At 42.8% G+C, this 13,087-nt stretch overlaps 1 protein-coding gene across 2 annotated transcripts in view; it reads left to right on the plus strand.

Moving 5' to 3' along the window:
- Positions 1–811: 811 nt before the first annotated feature.
- LOC124551085 (serine/threonine-protein phosphatase 6 regulatory ankyrin repeat subunit C-like) overlaps positions 812–13,087 on the plus strand; it is a 65,745-nt gene continuing 53,469 nt past the window's right edge. The window contains exon 1 of one of the 2 annotated variants that reach the window (XM_047126012.1): positions 812–899. The gene's annotated coding sequence lies outside the window, so the exon portion shown is untranslated. The remainder of the gene's footprint in view (positions 900–13,087) is intronic. The other variant, XM_047126011.1, reaches the window with a different exon arrangement.

Raw genomic sequence — 13,087 nt, forward strand, 5'->3', positions numbered from 1 at the left:
CAGAATGCGGCTGAGAATTGTCTTGAAGAAGAAAACGCTGCATAGCCTCAGGCGAAATTTCTCACCAGGCCCTCGTACTTGGCGGGAGACGCTATTGTTCTACGTATCTGTATGTGCCCCCTGTGTGCTCAGAACTAAAAAGAGCGACGTAACGCGATCGACGGCAGTACTAGAGACACTTCCCAACACACCAGTACAAAATTTCGTCGGATTTTCACTGTGGTTTCCATTTCGCGACCAATCGTTCCTTACTTTCCGCATAACCCTCGTATATTAGTTAGAGAGTTCTTTCACGTTAACTGATTCTCCTGCCACTTCTTGGTAGATCAGCTTCGGAATTACAAATGAAAAGCACAAAGCTGTGGATGGTCTACAGAGGGGTATGAAAGTCTCCACATTTTTCTCTGGGTATCCCTAATAACTGTTCGTTGGAGCCGGCCGAAGTAGCCGCGCGGTTCTGGCGCTGCAGTCTGGAACCGCGAGACCGCTACGGTCGCAGGTCCGAATCCTGCCTCGGGCATGGATGTGTGTGATGGCCTTAGGTTAGTTAGGTTTAACTAGTTCTAAGTTCTAGGGGACTAATGACCTCAGCAGTTGAGTCCCATAGTGCTCAGAGCCATTTGAACCATTTGTTCGTTGGAAGGAAGCAATACGGTGGAATGTGCCAACAGACAGGGGACTGCAACTTGCATCAAATGATATCCGCCCGCCTTACTCGTAACGCCGCGCCTTCTGAACATGTTTACTCAATTGGTAGCATTGGCAGATTACGTAAAGCCCATATCAGCGTCGAGATAGGAATTGGCGGGAAATATCACTCTGCCGACCAGCAGTTGCCAAGTGCTGCGGCCAAACTGTGTGCCTCTGCGGGTCGTGCTGTTAATTCAGTCGGAAGGAAGGTAGGTTTCACGTTTTATGTTTGCGAGCATAAACTGGCTGCTGCTTTTTTCGAGAAAAGCCGAGAAAAAGCGGGGTGCTGTGGTTACATTTGTACCTCAGGCGCGGTACTTTTAACATGATGTGCTCGATTCTAATTCTCTCTCTACGATACTAAGGTAGCTTTGCTGTGGATTTCCTTAGTCACTTAAGAGGTGTAGGACGTCAAACGGGCCGACTTGGAGAGGGAGGGGCGCGTCAGGACATTTTAATTTGTATTCTCTATATTTTTACAAATAAATTCATAGAGCTTTGTCAGGATGACCAGGAAGGATTCACGATTCACACTCATAGGAACGGAAGTCCAAAAACATAGCAAAATATTTTTTTTTTTACATGTGAAATTTCATCATGTTTTCACTTATTATTGGCTGCATTTGTTGCTGTAGGTACACTTTTCTTCATAAATAAGAGAGATTCTTCGATGTATTTTGCACAGCATACAAACCATACTTACAGATGTATGCAACTCAAGAATTTATTTAATTTACGAAAAAATGAAAGAACTGTTACATTTTAAACTTCATGTTAAGGAAAAACTCAATTTTTACCACAGTCTTTAATAGATTTGGAAAATTCTAGATTTCCATACGCCTCTAAGTATGGTTTGTATTCTGTGCAAAATTCATCGAAGAATCTCTCTTACTTATGAAGAAAAACCTATAGCAACAAATGCAGCCAATAGTAAGTGAAAAAATGACAAAATTTCACACGTAAAATAAATTTTTTGTTATATTTTTGAACTTCCACTGCTATGAGTGTGAATCCTGAATCCTTCCTGGTCATACTGACAAAGTTCTATGAATTTATTTGTTAAAATATAGACAGTGCAAATTAAAATGTTCTATGGTCCCTCTCCTGCTCCAAGTCGGCCTGTTTGACGTCCTACCCTTCCTTAAGAAGAATGCTGGGATGTTACCTTCAAAGAGGTGTTAGCCTATTTCGTGCCTCACACACGCCCAATCAGAGCTCATGTTTCGTCTGTACAGTGAGTCCCAAACCTTTTGGGTCAAAATTGAAACAGGTGATAGTTGGTCCACAACCAGATACAATGGTTAGAAATGCATATTTACTGTATCATGGACATACATAGTTTACACCGCATAACAACAGCGTAGCTCATAGTAACTGTTCGAAGCGTTGACCGCCAGTCACACAAGCGAAGTTGCAAGTACAATCTGTAGTAAGGCTCATGTGAAACTGTTGTGTTAGCAGCTACGGCCAGAAAAAATATTAGCTACTAATGATTCACCACGTGCATCAGGAGGGCAACAGAAAATGAGTGACTGGGAAGTGCAGAGACCAACCTTCTACGGGACGTATGTATTACACTTGACAAAATGGACATCATTGACATCCAAGAAATGTTGAAAACAAGCCATTAACTTACACCGTGAATTCCGAACGAAAAACGGTGCGTCACACTGGTCACAAAGGTTCGCAAAGTCAAGACCGGAGGCGAAATCCTTGACAGTTACAAACAATGCAGTACATTGAGCTAGGTATTCACTCTTAAAAGAATACGTACAGAATCATACTGGTGCGATGGGATGGTGTGAGCTGATGGAATATGATGGCATGCAACCCAATGCGTGGAGCTTAACGTGAAACTGGTATCTTTTAAAAGGCAGCTGCAGATAGTGCACTAATATGTTTTGTATGTACGGGAAAAACAAACATCCAGAGGCTCAATTTGTCCAGTGGTTCCGGGTATGGACTGTAACGTGATACACTTTTCAGAACAGATACTTTGCTATAAAGGTCAGCCGGCCGGTGTGGCCGAGCGGTTCTAGGCGCTACAGTCTGGAACCGCGCGCCCGTTACGGTCGCAGGCTCGAACCCTGCCTCGGGCGTGGATGTGTGTGATGTCCTTAGGTTTCCCATAGTGCTCAGAGCCATTTGAATCATTTATAAAGGTCTATGATTTTTTATATGCAGACCAGAAATCAGGCAGAAGCAAGTTATTTTGCCCAGCTATTGGCCAAAACCATTGCTCATACCATAGTTGAAGCTCTTCTTTGCCGCTCTTGATTGCTGTCAGCGAATATTCCCTACTGTCCTTGCAATATCACGCACAAGAGAAGGAATCGAAGGGACAGAGCATTTCCAAATCCACAATAAATAACTTTAAAGCCAATTTACCATCTAAATTAACAGTCGGCGTAACTGTATACGAATGCGTTAAGGCTTTGGTGTTCGTCGACATTGATACGGCTCACTCGTTATCTCTGATCTTCAGAATTCCTTTCATATGCATTTCGTCTTCAGATCCAGATAAGCTTGTTAATCTCCTCTACAAATTATCGGGCAGATTCCGCAGTTGGCTGTGCATCGTCAAGATGATGCTTTGTTTGAAATTCCGTAGCACTGTTTGAAGTTATGCAACCATACTCTGCTTTCCTTGAAATCACTAATCTACGCTGCGCGCAATTTGATGTGCATAATGTAGCATGTCACAGTAATGCACATTCTGTAAACTGTACCCAGCATCCCTGAAACGCACAAACACCATTTTTGTAACAAGTGCGCCTTGTCGTTCCATGAATACCCGTAGTTTTTATTATGTACTACACGGTTGTATTGTTGCGGACTCATCCGAAATATGAAACTTCCTGCCAGATTAAAACTGTGTGCCGGACCGAGACTCAAACTCGGGACCTTTTCCTTTCGCGGGCAAGTGCTCTACCAGCTGAGCTACCCAAGCACGACTCACGCCCCCGAGTTCGAGTCTCGGTCCGGCACACAGTTTTAATCTGCCAGGAAGTTTCATATCAGCGCACAATCGGCTGCAGAGTGAAAATCTCATTGTGGCATCCGAAATTTGTTCATAATTATATTGTTTACCACGCTGCGGATGATCTTCGATGTACGTAATTATGTTCAGTAGTCGCTCTTTGGACAACGATTGTGCTTTACTGCATTTCACTGTAGACGAGATTTGTGGCTCCCTGTCCGACAGGCGTGATGAACTAAGTGACTGAACACCTGTTTCAGTATTACTTTCACTTGTTAAGTACGTATCGTCATCGTTGTACTCGTCACGTGCAATGTCTTCACAGTCAAGCGTATGCGACACCACACATTCCACTGACTCAACTTGCAGATACGCTAGTATTTCATTTGCCTCTTCTTTCTCACTCTGCGAAATTCCCTAGATTCCTTTGGGAGGTTCCTACCCCATTCTGTGGCATCTAGTAGTCAACCCTGCCAGATGTGTGGCTTGCCAAGCGAGTGCAATTATTAATCGTACATCAGAAATATTTTCTTGATCATCATGCCCACTGCAACTATGCTTGAAATATGAACCCTAGCGCCTATCAGTTGAGCTATAATTAATTTTCGCCCTTACTTCTTAATGCAGCGGAATGGATAACGCATCTGACTAGTAGTTAGTGCACATTTCTGATGGACTCACTCCACCCTGGCAAGGCCACATTTCCTTCCTGTGGTATATATTTTATGCAAAGCTTGGACATCCCAGCAAGAAAATGGAGGTTATGGTAAAACACCTCAACAAAATAGCTACCCACAACTCAATAATCAAGACCCTTATTTGTCTCACAAATCTCCTCTTTAATTACAATAAATTCAAAAATGGTTCAAATGGCTCTGAGCACTATGGGACTCAACATCTTAGGTCATAAGTCCCCTAGATCTTAGAACTACTTAAACCTAACTAACCTAAGGACATCACACACACCCATGCCCGAGGCAGGATTCGAACCTGCGACCGTAGCAGTCCCGCGGTTCCGGACTGCAGCGCCATAACCGCTAGACCACCGCGGCAGGCTACAATAAATTCCTTCACGTCAATGTTGCGAAATTTCTTGCATTAAACACAATAGTTAAAGAAGGGATTCTCCACCCAATGGGCATGACATAACATAAGCATTTTACTGTTCTAGCCGGCTACGGTGGTCTAGCGGTTCTAGGCGCTCAGTCCGGAACCGCGCGACTGCTGCGGTCTCAGGTTCGAATCCTGCCTCGGGCATGGATGTGTGTGATGTCCTTAGGTTAGTTAGGTTCAAGTAGTTCTAAGTTCTAGGGGACTGATGACCACAGATGTTAAGTCCCATAGTGCTCAGAGCCATTTGAACCATTTTTTTTACTGTTCTATGGTCTCGTAATGTTTCTGTCTATTGCTACTGTGCACTTTCTGCATTGGTGAGGAATCTTTTGCTACTTCATTCTCTCCCACACTCTCGTAATCTCATTCATTAGCAAGATAACGAATTTGTTGATTTTCGTGCTGTACTAGGAAAAATCATGCTTGACCCACGAAATTTGCTACTGTCTCATCCAAATCACACAGATTAAATACACACAATAAATGTCACTGACAGTATAAAACACATCTTTAAAAACAAAATGTTTGGTTTTCTACTCGTTCCGCTTTCCCACATCAAACGATAGACATCCCAGATTCACACGTCACTGACCCACGTAATAATTTTCCTACCACAAACTCTGGAGGATTTATGCACATCTCCCTGTGTAATGCAACCCATATGGAGTTGCCAGGTAGATGGCTCTCAGAGTATCTGAATATCAAGCTGGCGTCACACCAACGTATCTCATAATGGAAGTTTTGGTATCTTAATTATCTCACACACGGATCCTCAACCGAATGCTAGGACAAGCACTTCTAATTCTTTTTGTTGTCTCATAGTCAGGTTGAGACTCACACTGTTCTCACCACGTGGAACTGCTTGTCTCTAATTCAAGTCCTGCACAAGGAAATCTTAATTATTATCAACTTAGATTTACACACGCAAATATTTCATCTTAATACTACCACACGCTAGTATTTATTCTTATAATTACAACACGTGGTTTCTTTGTCACTTCGGATTAATACTATGTTTCCCATGAATTTTTACCTGCCTATCTTTTTTCCGAACAATTTACATGAGCCTCCCACCAAAAGTTTCTGAAAAGAGAAATTATCAGTTTATTTACTCTTAAATATTCTGTTGTGTTGGCAGAAGAGCCAACACCGTGTTACTAATGGAGGCCGAAATGCACGCATTTAGCTCACGCAGACTGGCGTGAGGAGGGAAGGACTATACTGACGTGAGGTCTGGAACATGACAAGGAATTAGAATTCAGAAAGCGGACGTAGCTAGTTGATACTTAACTTTAATCCATTTATGATGAACGTCGCTCTTGACGGTACATGATTCACAATATTATCTGGTCAGATTATAGTAATTGAATATGGCGCCTTGCTAGGTCGTAGCAAATGACGTAGCTGAAGGCTATGCTAAACGGTCGTCTCTGCAAATGAGACAGTATGTAGTCAGTGAACCATCGCTAGCAAAGTCGGCTGTACAACTGGGGCGAGTGCTAGGGAGTCTCTCTAGACTAGACCCGCCGTGTGGCGGCGCTCGGTCTGCAATCACTGATAGTGGCGACACGCGGGTCCGACGTATACTAACGGACCGCGGCCGATTTAAAGGCTACCACCTAGCAAGTGTGGTGTCTGGCGGTGACACCACATATTCCACATGCATACCATTTTCATTTAAATTTGTTTTCCTGGAGCTCACATAAAGCACGTCTTCACACCTCAGGAACCAGCGACAGAGTTGAAACATGGCCGTTCATCCGGACATCCCGCGCTTCCGCAGAAGTGGGGGAGGACCTTGCCACCGTATTGGTCAGCCACATTCCAGGCCCTGTGGTGCTCCGGTATACTTCCTCTCTTTGGTTCAGCCAAAGATGACCAGATAACTGTCTCAAAGATGATTATATAATCTACGTTCACCATCTGTGGTCAGCAGACCATTCATTCAATTCGCAAGCATTACCGAACTGGATTCAGGGATCTAATTTAAGGAAGTGCACACCTCAATAATTAAACATACAAATAGCCCTTCTTTCCTACATTGGTATCCGGCTTCGGTGTATTAAATAAAATGGTGTTAATCTAAAAAAAAAAAAAAAAAAAAAAAAAAAAAAAAAAAAAAAAAAAAGAAAACGCTGTTCTGACAAGAACAACGAAGTATGTTGTTGTACATCTTTTCTATGTCGGGCAGTACTGTACCCTTACACCTTTCTGACAAAATGTCAGCTTCGGAAACTGCTGTTCGGGATATAATGCAATGTTTGCTTTACGACTGCCATTGCTCTCTCTGCTTTGCATCAACACCACTAGCACTGTAGCACCGCTGTGAGTTACTCGTCGGCTAAGCATTTCAACTACGCTCAGTACCCTAATACTGTGCTCACCATTGGACACCTCCAGTCCCACCCCCTGTTGCCATTAGCAGCCAATATTGTGGTGGCATGGTTGACCGTATGTGGGGCGTCGAATGCCTCGCACTGGAGAGGTTCCTTGTCAGCGCATGTGTTGCAACGGCGCATGCAGTTCTGCCCCACCCTCGCATAGATCCCGGATGTTCAAAATGGTTCAAATGGCTCTGAGCGCTATGGGACTTAACTTCTGAGGTCATCAGTCCCCTAGAACGTAGAACTACTTAAACCTAACTAACCTAAGGACATCACACACATCCATGACCGAGGCAGGATACGAACCTGCGACCGTAGCAGCAGCGCTGTTCTGCGCTGAAGCTCCTAGAACCGCTCGGTCACGATCCCGGGTGTCTGTTGCACACCGTAACAGGCAGCTGGTTATAAAGAGCGTGTACCCGTGACCATCAAACAAACATACTGTGTACATCTCAAGCAGGTGCGTCGTGTGGCTACCGCATGCATCGCACCGGCGCATTGCCTTGTGCCGCTCCAAGCCACTGTCCCTGGTATCATCGTACATTGCATCAGACAGCTTGTAATATGCCATGGTGAGAAGCGTTAATGTGTACTGTGCATGACATGTAGTCAAAGCCAGAACGTTACCCTTCATGAGAGTTGTTAGACATGCTGTAAGAGGTCCATGATTAAGCAATTTGTTTCTAGCGCACTCGAGCTGATGTAATTTCGATGGATTGCTCACGCGCTGCCTGTGATATGATAGCTATAAGAGAATCTCACACCAAAGAGCAGTGTTGACTGCAGTAGGAACTGTGTGTTAGTTGGAGTAAGTAGTTGCTAGCGAGCAGTCGTGTGTATGAAGTTGGCTGGGCCAGTCGTGGGGAGCGATGGCGGAGCCTGAGCGATATAATATAAGGTAAAAGCAGCCTCGCGCATATGTAGTATTGTTATATCAAGTCCCATGTAAATGTTTAAAAAAATTCTCTTAATAATAATCTTTTCTATAAAAATTAACTTTTGGCAATCATTCATCTCAATTTAAAGAATTTACTTATTTCTCCAATCCATGGTCATCCCGATTATTGTAAAGAAAAATCAGTTGTTTCCTTTTATACATGACAAATCTATCGGCCAGCATTCAACTGGGCTGTGCCAGAAAAATTTATTAGAAGAGCAGATGTATATGAGTTATCCGGCGACTTCATTGAGGTAAGAATTTTCTTTTTTTTTATTCAGAATGATCTTTCAGGGCCATGACGCAGCGCTGCTGACGTCCAAAATTTACCAGTTTTAATTCACAGTCAATTATTGAAAGGTGATAAGTGAATCACATTTTTTATTGAGAGATTAGTCACATTGTATTATTGGTAGGTTACGAAATTTTACTGTTGGGAGGTTACACTTACTGTTGGGAGGTTACACTAAATCTGAATGTTATACATATTATTTTATTTGTGGGGAGGTTACAGTACATTTGATATATGGTGCCACAGGATGTAGAACGAATGTACAGGAAAAGCTTTCCCAACAAGCGTCATCCCAACTGGTAGAAGTGGGGGTACCAACATACGAGGGACGTTCACGCCGCAGAGAGCCGCCCAAGGTTCCCGCCAAAGAGATGTCCGAATACCAACTTTGAGGAGATGGTGTTGGATAGTGTGGCCGACCTCCTAGCAACAAGCACCCGTCAACTTGCTCCTGAAGCACACACTTAGAAGAATACAGTGTAGAGAGTACTGGTGGCGTGAGTATTACACCCATAGCATACAGGACGTGTGCAAGCCCTGCGAACAATGGGTGTTTAGCCCCGCATTCACTTCTGTCAGTGCCGGCCGCGGTGGTCTAGCGGTTCTAGGCGCGCAGTCCGGAACCGCCCGACTACTACGGTCGCAGGTTCGAATCCTGCCTCGGGCATGGATGTGTGTGATGTCCTTAGGTTAGTTAGGTTTAAGTAGTTCTAACTTCTAGAGGACTAATGACCTGAGCAGTTGAGTCCCATAGTGCTCAGAGCCATTTGAACCATTTTTGAACTTCTGTCAGAAGATTATCCACCACAGTGCTGTAGTGCCGAACTTTGTACAGTTCGTACTGTACAAAAAATAGGAGGCATTACTTTCGGAACGACCCTCGTATTTGTTATCGTTAATTTCTTTGTACACTGCATTCCACAGTTTCAGTCCCATGATGAAATTCTGAAAAGCGTAATGCTTAGTAAAGAACTTTGCGATCAAGACCTTTCAGTATTTCAAATTTGAGCCAAATCCTCTGAATTACGCAGCTACTAGCTCTGATGTCGAAAAACGATTATGTACAATCAGTGGTTTAGTTTCGCTGAGCATTAACATAGATAAATAATATTGTACAAAAAAAAATGAAAACGAGTGAATGTTTGTCCATAGAAATATTTCAAATCGTGCTCAGAACTGTTTGCAGAAGAATGTTTTGGTAGGGAGAAAATTTCAGATGTGCGTGTATGAGTGTGCGAGGTGTAGAAGCATGAAATCGGAAATTGGTTGCATAATTACACTTCCGTTGTTTGAAACTCATAAACAATATTTTATTCAAAATAATCTCCATTTCTATTCATACATTTCTCCCACGTCTCCGGCACGCTATGAATTCCAAGCAAAAAAACAGTTCTTCTTTTGAACCGAACCAGTCAGAGAGTCATTTTCGTACATTGTCACACGAGTCCCAGTGATGCAAATAGAAGATAATCGGACGGAACCAAGTCTGGAGAATAAGCTACACGCCTTAGTATTTTCAAACAGAACGCCTCGACCGTTTCGCTGACCCGTTTTGCTGTGTGTCATGGGGCGCTATCACGGAGCAATCCAACTTTGTGTTGCCTTTTTCCATATTCCGGTCGTTTCTCACGTGATGCTGTTTTTAGTGATCAGTGTTAGCGCTTTCACCAACTTTTAGGAGCTCATAATGGATGACACCTTTCTGATCCCACCAAACACAGAGGACTGACTTCTTTCCAAAGCGATTTGGTCTTGCAGTGGATGTTGATGGTATTCCTGGATTCACCCACGATTTACCACGCTTAGAATTCCCAAAATATATCCATTTTTCATCGTCATTCTTCGATGGAGAAACGACTTTCATTTGTATCCGGCGAGCAGAATTTGACAAGTTGTCATTCGCTTTGCTTGCTGCCATTCATTCAGTTATCGCGGAACTCATTTTCCCACTTTCTGCACCTTTTCCACAGCTTTCAACCGAAGAGAAACGGCTTTCTGCGTTACATTCAGTTGTTCCGCGAGTTCCTGTAGAGTTTGAGTATCATCTTCATCCAATAAGGCCTGCAATTCGTGGTCTTCGAACTTTTTTGGTGGTTTCCTGCGCTCGTCGTTTCTCACGTCAAAATCACTACTTTTGAATGTTTTGAGCCACTCGAAACATTGTGTTTTCCCAAGAGCATGTAGGCTAAAGGCTTTGACAAGCATTCGATGTGATTGTGCAGCAGTTTTCTTCAAATGATAATAGAAACCCATGCTGTCCGCAAACCGTAGTTCGTAGGCACAAAACTGGGTATGTTTACGTGTTTGAAACAGATACCGACGTATGGAACTTGGATTCCTGTGTGCTGACATTCGTCGTCATCCGCTACAGGAAGCGTATGGCACAGCAGACGCGGTTTCACGGGCCCTACACTGACGGCTAATACCGTCTGTAGGGAAATTCCGGTTTCATACTTCTACACCTGGTATAAACTTGAAGATCGTAAATGCTAAAAGTAGCTCCTAAAATATAAACTTGAAGATCGTAAATGCTAAAAGTTGCTCCTAAAATGATTACAGAGGTAATTTACGAACACATGCGCAAATAATAAGTTACCTTTAGTTGAAGCTACCGATGCAAAAGAAGCATCCGACTGCTGCTTTGCCATTGCAGACTGGCGTGTCTGTAATGACGGGAACTAGGAGCTACTTGATTTGAAATGAAAGTTAGTACCATATCGCTTTAAACTAGATAATATGCAGTAGAAGATGTGGAACATTTCAGAAAACAATTCATAACACTTATTTACAATTGAACTGATATGCTAATTTTCCTCTCACAGGTAAGTAAGGTCACGAGCAATGTCATTTAAAATGGTGTTGTGGTGCCTGGTGTGTAGCGAAGTCCGAGGTCTAGATAAGGTTGGAATGTGGAGTCTGGTTGTGACTTGGTGAACGCAATGAATGTGCCATGACAAGCCTTTCAGTCAAATGTTTGACTAGAGTGAAAAATACTCAATAGAAGCTACACAACGATTTTTTGTCCTAATTTTCGTATCCTAACGAAGTGTGGGAAATAGTCAAATGGGGTATGAAACTGAGGTATAGTTTTGAAAAGGATTTAATTGCCTGAAAATGATTAGGGTCCATCTTAAGTAATTAAGAAAAAGTTAATTAGTGATCTGAGGGGCATGTTTTGGTCCGAATTTTCGTAGGTAAGCAAAGACTGGGAAATGCAGAAATCGAGTATCAAACTGACCAGCTTCAGGTGTAATATTTCATTACTTGAACGTAATCAGAATAATTAAGAAAATTATTGATATGAAGGAAAACTGATATATTTCACTAATAACTGCTAGCTTTGTAAATGAAATGTAAAAAAAAAAAAAAAAAAAACACCAGATCACAGCACAAATTGAAAATACTCTGCTTTCTATTCGTTCAAATGGTTCATATGGCTCTGAGCACTATGGGACTTAACATCTATGGTCATCAGTCCCCTAGAACTTAGAACTACTTAAACCTAACTAACCTAAGGACATCACACAACACCCAGCCGTCACGAGGCAGAGAAAATCCCTGACCCCGCCGGGAATCGAACCCGGGAACCCGGGCGTGGAAGAACGTCTCTTCGTCTACACACGCTTAATAACGACAGCATACCGATCGAAATACCGACAATTATAGAGTATGTCGGAAATGTTACGATTTGTCCACTTGGCACTCCATCTTCTAGCGTCCAAAGTTCCACTCACTATCTCCAAATGACAAAATGGTAATACGTACACTCAAATAGCAACAATGAACTACAAATATAGAAGTAACGATCGATAAATGAACCCCTAATTAACGGGATACCAACATTCAAAACAAAAAAGCTATTAACTTATGCATCAACCTAGTATTTATTCAGAAACCATGATCTAGTATATCATGCTTTCTGAATAAAACATATAGTACATCATGCTTTCTGAATAAAAATTGTTAGTACTAGGTTGGTGCATAAGTGCAAAGCTTTTTTGTTTTGCATATTGGTATCCCGATTATTATCAGTTTATTTACCGATCGTTACTTCTATATTTGTAGTCCATTGTCAAATGGCACTGAGCACTATGGGACTTAACATCTTAGGTCATCAGTCCCCTAGAGCTTAGAACTACTTAAACCTAACTAACCTAAGGACATCACATACATCCATGCCCGAGGCAGGATTCGAACCTGCGACCGTAGTCGTAGCGCGGTAGCAGACTACAGCGCCTAGAACCGCGCGGCCACCCCGACCGGCTGCTAGGTTACCAAAAAACACTGAAGAGCAGATGGGTTACTCTCACCTCATTCATCTGATTTTGCGCCCTCAGTTTTTCACCTTTTCCGCTTTCTATTCAACTATCTTCCGTTTAGGATGAAGATGCCCTCTGAACAGGGCTCGAGGAGTTATTCACCTGATTACCAGGTAATTTCTATAGTCGCGGAATCGTAAAGTTACTTCAGCGTTGGCGGACTGTTGTAAATAGTGAAGGAGAATATATACACATCAAAAAAAGTTTTGCATCACCCCGGTTCCCAGAACTCCTGAAGATATACGTTGACTGTGGATATCGTATCACAGACACAGTCCCTTTGACTTTTCAGAGATGTCATTAAACCCGCCCAAAGATGTAAATAACCACCATGAGCAGCGCCTATTAGACGGAAAGGGTCCGACGGCCGAA

Source organism: Schistocerca americana, chromosome 9, assembly GCF_021461395.2.
Source record: "Schistocerca americana isolate TAMUIC-IGC-003095 chromosome 9, iqSchAmer2.1, whole genome shotgun sequence".
Taxonomy (NCBI): domain Eukaryota; kingdom Metazoa; phylum Arthropoda; class Insecta; order Orthoptera; family Acrididae; genus Schistocerca; species Schistocerca americana.